Raw genomic sequence first — 6,000 nt, 5'->3', positions numbered from 1 at the left:
CACTCATCTATGCATTTGAAGCCATCTATTATCTTTTCTTGGCTGAGAAAATACATTCTCTCCACTCAGAATCATTCTAGGGTATACCTGGCAGAGAAAAAGAATTAAATAACTGGAGATGGCGAACTGAAAAGACCTCTGAGTTGAAAAATAGACAAAAGGACAGATTGGCAGCGCAGGGATGAGGGTATTATTTGGAATACTGGAAGGAGGTGAAGGATCTCACATGAAGAATGGAGGAAATACGGCAATTTCTAATAAGAAGGCACAGAGGCATGAAAGAAAGGTAGAGAAAGACAGAGCAGACTACTGTTTGGGTTTTTTTCACAGTGAATCAACCAAGTAGAGTTAAATGCAAGAGTCAAACACAATCCACGGTCTTCCATGGTGCTTATTCAGTTTTGCACCCATGACCCAGCATGTTATGATCTCTTTTCCTTGTGTTCTCACTTTGGTACCAAGGTGCAGCAGCTACATATTGCTGACTGACAGGATCCCATTCTGCTTCTCATTATGTATCACTTCACATTATTTTTAGTAAGGAGTGCAGAACAACAGGTACCCAACTCATTGTCTATTGCCTGTGATAACTGGATGTACTGTCTGTCAAATGCTCTGATACATTTGGATGTACTGCCAAATAGGCAATGGATGGGTATATTAATCACTGTAAACTGATTCAGCTGATTTAAAAAATGCACCTCTTTTCCATGTCTTCTTTCAGGCTTCTCATTGTAGAGTAAATCATGAACCAGTTTCCTATTAAGCTTTTACAGATAGTTAGGCAAAATATTAAAAATAATTACTTCTATGTGTTTTTTGCAAATGGAAATTCCTTCTAAAAATTAAAACATTTACACACACCCCCAACAAAAAAATTGTCGGGACCTTACATACAGAGACAGGGGTTAGCATTCTAGTACCTCTAGAAACATCCCGAACCTGCAGAATTTTATGAGTTTTACAGGTAATTGTCCTGCATGCATGTAACCTCCTGTCAACACGCAGTTGCTGTAGCTGCAAACTGTTGCTGCCAATACACACACTTGGATCTTTGCATATGAACTGAGGAAGATGCTTTTTGACGTTACATACATGGTGAAGCTTGAAAAAAAGAAGCAAAAATTGCCACTATGCCCTGGGTTACTTGGTCTTGCTTTGACAAAAGTCTCACAAACTTCAGTGAGGCTTTGCTTGGATTTGGGATTGTACTACAAATAATGCTCCTCCTTGGCTTAATTCTCCTGTACATCCCTACCTTAGCACTGACAGACCTCTGATGAGTAACAAGACTGTCAAGGGAGATTTCACAGCATTAGTGCATTATACAAATGTTGTGTCCATATACACTTAACCACAGGAAGACATTGTTTCTTATGGGTACTCAAAATGAATGCAGTCAGTGCTAGGTGATTAGAGAAACATTTAAAGTTTCAGAGAGACAGTCAGTGACTGAGTGTTACGTCTGTGGTTCATATATCCTCATATTGACAATGGGTACAAGAAAAGTTCTCTATAAAGGTAAATAGCAATTTGAAATATAACTCTTTTATGCCTCTTCTGTACTGTAAAGACCAAGGAAGACTGCATTTTTCCCTGTTTTAGTACATCCACAACAGAGCACAAGCTATCGAGGCAAGGCACTGTAGTGGGCTTGTGTGAGGATCTGAGGCTGCTGACAAGCACAGGAATAGGTTAGATTGAGAAGGCTGAAGCAGTGACTACCTCAGGCATTTGCTTTTCTGCCTTCCTGGAAACTGTTGTTCTCCGAAGGAGAAAATTGGCTGGTGAATCAGCTGCTAGTTAATAACAAGAACTAAAATAGATGTGTTACATACCCCTTAGCACTCTGGAAGGTAGACTGGTTACTGAGTAATTGTAGTGATCCATACTATTGATTTGGAGCTTCCATGGCTTGTTTCATTCTGTAACAGGTGGTCATCTGCTTTAACTTCTTTGACATAATTTATGATCCCTGTTTAGAATACTTGAGTTTTGGTAAACTACAGATTAGTAAGAAAGGAGGAACACACTCAGTATACACTGTCAGATAAATACAGCTAATAAAGCTGAGCTTCCCAAAGACTTTCAATAACAGGCAGCAATTAACTCTGTTAGCTAGTATCATTCTTATGCATCAGAGTGAATGTTGCTCAGCCTATTTCTTGTGGAACAACTTATGAATCCAGATAATATAAATCTTTTACCAAACCTACATCCTGTCACTAGTATCTCTGTTTATAGATGGGTAAGACTAATCCCTAAGTGGTAAATTTATGAATTTTGTGGAGCCTGTGCAAAAGCAGCAAACTGCTAAACATGGCAAGGTAAATGGTAACTGCAGGAGCAGACTCCCAGGTCGATAGCTCAAAGGCCTCTTTGTAGCCCTAAAGGGAGAGATGAAATGTATTACCAGAAACATCTGAAAATAGTCTTTATGATTATTGAAAATAAACTCACTAGGTGCAAGATAGAGGTATGTGATTATTCCACAACCTCTTTTCTTGCCACCATTTATATCTTATTTCCGCCAAAGATAAACACATTAGGTAAAGTATAACTAGTCACAGTGCCATTATTCCACTTGGAATCTGCTCAGACTAATGCTTCCACCTTTAAAAAATCTGTTACCTGGATATGAGAACAACATTCTCTTAATTCAGGCTACCTATCCATTGATTAATAAGCAGGCAGAAGGACTGCCACTTATTGAGCCACCCATGCTGCATCCAAGCACGCCTGAGTTTCCATTAGAGGTCTACAAGGCTGTCCTTTACTGGGCATAGTTTGATTTCATCACAGGTTGCAGCTGTAGACAGAAAGTACCACTGGAGGGAAAAGTGCACTTATGTAACAGGCAAGTAGGGGCAGGAGAAAAGTAGTTCTGTTACCAACAGAGTTAATGAAGCCTCATTTCCTGCCCCCCTCCCTTGATATTCCCGATTTCCAGATGAGGGAAACCTTTTCCTTTTGTAGGGGAAAGATAGACAACAATCTGCTTCCAAAAAGCAGGTTTTCCAGGTCTAGGTATGTTCCGTGCCCACGTGTGAACTTCACATCTAGAGGAGACCAAAGAGTGCTCCAGGCTCACCCCTTTCTGTAGCTTTCATGCAAAGGAAAGCCTGCACTGATCGTGATTTGTAAATCATGATCCATATGTCTGCATGATCAGGGCAGCAAGACCCTAGGGCACTCCATGGCATGGACCAAAGGTTAAGCTCTGTACGCTACCACAGGGTAACGCCGAGCACAAGTATAAATTGGGAGAGGAGTGGCTGGCGAGCAGCTCTGCAGAAGGCGATATGGGGGGGTGGTTGGCAGCAGGCTCAGTAAGAGTCAGCAGTGTGCCCTGGCAGCCAAGGGGGCAAACTGCATCGGGGGGGTGCATCAAACACAGTACAACCAGCTGGTCAAAAGAGGTGATTATCCTGCTGTGTTCAGCGTTGGTGTGGCCTCACCTTGAATACTGTGTGCAGTTCTGGGCCCCACAATTTAAGAAGGATGTAAAGGTCCTTGAATCTGTCCAGAAAAGGGCAACAAAGCTGGTGAAAGGGCTGGAAGGAATGTCCTACGAGGAATGGCTAAGGACTTTGGGCTTGTCTAGTTTGGAGAAAAGGAGGCCAAGGGGCAACCTCATTGCTCTCTACAGCTTCCTGAGGAGGGGAAATAGAGAGGGAGGTGCTGATCTCTTCTCCCTGGTATCCAGTGATAGGACATGTGGGAACGGATCAAAGCTGGCTGCATCAGGGGAGGTTTAGACTGGACATTATGAAGCATTTCTTTACCGAGAGGGTGTTCAGACACTGGAACAGGCTTCCTAGAGAGGTGGTGTATGCCCCAAGCCTGTCAATTTTTAAGAGGCATTTGGACAATGCCCTTAACAACATGTTTTAACTTTTGGTTAGCCCTGAATTGGTCAGGCAGTTGGACTAGATGATCATTGTAGGTCCCTTCCAACTGAAATATTCTATTCTATTCTATTCTATTCTATTCTATTCTATTCTATCCTATTCCTCTCCACATTTTCATGAATTGGACAGAGTATCTTCAAGATGTCTAGCCCTTTATAAAATTACATGAAAATAACTCTATGGCTTCAACATTTATTGCAGGCACATGTTCAGGCAAGAGGCATGAGCATGTAAGTCTTAGAAGAACAGGCTGAAAAAAGGCAAGCCCCAAATGCATTATCTGTTAAGAAACAAGTGGAGGCTGAAGTAGAAAAGGGTGTGCCCCCTGCCAGGAGAGCCAGCCATGATGCCCTCAATGTCCCTGCCCCTGTGGGTGCAGTAACTCTGCATCCCACTGTGCTGGATGCTGCTGTGGACTCACTGCGATGGGAGGAGACCCTGCACTTTAGGATAGGGAGCACAGTTGAAGGAGTCAAGAGGAGCCTCCTATCTGTTCCCTCCCTTCAGGCATTACTAATTTGGAAGCAGGAGCTGTAATGAAATTCCAGAAAGAGGCTGATTAGTGCTGGGGAAAAAAATCTAAACACACCATCCTCCTGCAAAATCGGCTGGAGAGCACTTTATTTTCAATACCTTTCAAATGTCCTTGTTCTGCGTTCTGTTTTCAATCTCACCTAATGTCCTGTAGTGAAAACTAATACTGAAGCAAGCAGAAGGGGTGGGGACCTGAGCAGGACATGAGCTTTCTTCTCTTTTTCCAGCAAAATGGCCAAAAGCAGAGGAGTGTTAGAGACACAGATGAGAGAGCGCTTTCTAGGACGGCATTACTGCTATGCTATTTCTTAGTGACTAGTAACTAAAGAGGTTGCCACTTCTTACTAAGGAGAAGTCTCCAGAATGAGTCTGTGCCTGGCACTACAGCAATTTGAACATTTTTGTTTAAATATCCACTTTTTCAAAATTTTTGAAATATGAGCAAGTGGACAGCCTTCCTCCTAGACACTGGTACACACCTTTGTTTTCATGATGAACATCAGCAGGAGACTGCCCACGGGTGCTCCTTCTTCTAGCTGAGAATTACTGCTTGAGCACTCAAACTCGGAGAACTTATAGCAAAGAAGCAGATGATCGGGTCAAAATGTTGGCAATGCATCGTGATAGCAGAGAGCAGGTTTCCACTGGCAGTAGGGTGGGAGGGGGGTCACACAAGTTATGCCTCCACCCATTTCTACGGGATTACTCATGAGCAGCTTGTTTTTGCCGTTCACTGGCAATACATGGATTAGTCATCCTTTGCCTTCACTGGAAAAACCCAGGACACAAAGAGAAGGTCAGATGGTCTTGGCACCTCCAGCCAAGCATGCTATTGACAGACATCCGTTTCAAATATTACTTAGCTGGAGTTGAGATCAATGAGCTTCACAAGGTATTATTTGGCAGAGCTGTGTTCCCTTCACTACCACATTCTCATGAAGAAGCTGATGGGCACAGACCTTACCGAAGCAGTAAGGTTTGCACAGAAGGGAATGAATCACCCTTACGGATCTCTTCCCTGGAAAATGAATCTGAGAGCTGTGTTCACCCAGCAGTGAACACATAGGAACTGTGACCAGCCTAATGAGGTTACCTGGGATTCTAATGCAGGAAATTAATATGTCTTATCTTCTGTTCCCTTCTGTACCTGGCAGGGGCTGAAGCCTGCAAACAGCAGTTTAACAGAATTAGCCAGTAAGTGAGATACCGCTCACATAAATCGTGCTCTTGGCCTGGCCTGACTGAAGCAGATGCCAGTTGCAATATTAACTAGATAATCCAGGTTTTTAATGACTTTACTAACGCTATTGATACAATATTTTCCTGATATATGAGGAGATTTTAAAAACATTTCCTCTGCTACTAAATATAGTTTTAAGGATGTCTTCCTCTAGACTTCTTTCAAGTGTGTACAAGTGTGTACATGAGTTTGCTTGTGCTATTAAGGCCTGGCTTCTTAGCTAAGCTAAAAAAAAGTGTGAAAATATGCTGTCCATAAAAGGAAATTTCAACAAAAGGCAGATAAAGGGTGCAGTATAAACTAGTATAAACCAGG

Source organism: Buteo buteo, chromosome 12 (assembly GCF_964188355.1).
Source record: "Buteo buteo chromosome 12, bButBut1.hap1.1, whole genome shotgun sequence".
NCBI classification, from domain to species: Eukaryota; Metazoa; Chordata; class Aves; order Accipitriformes; family Accipitridae; genus Buteo; species Buteo buteo.
Note: the sequence above shows the minus strand (reverse complement) of the source record.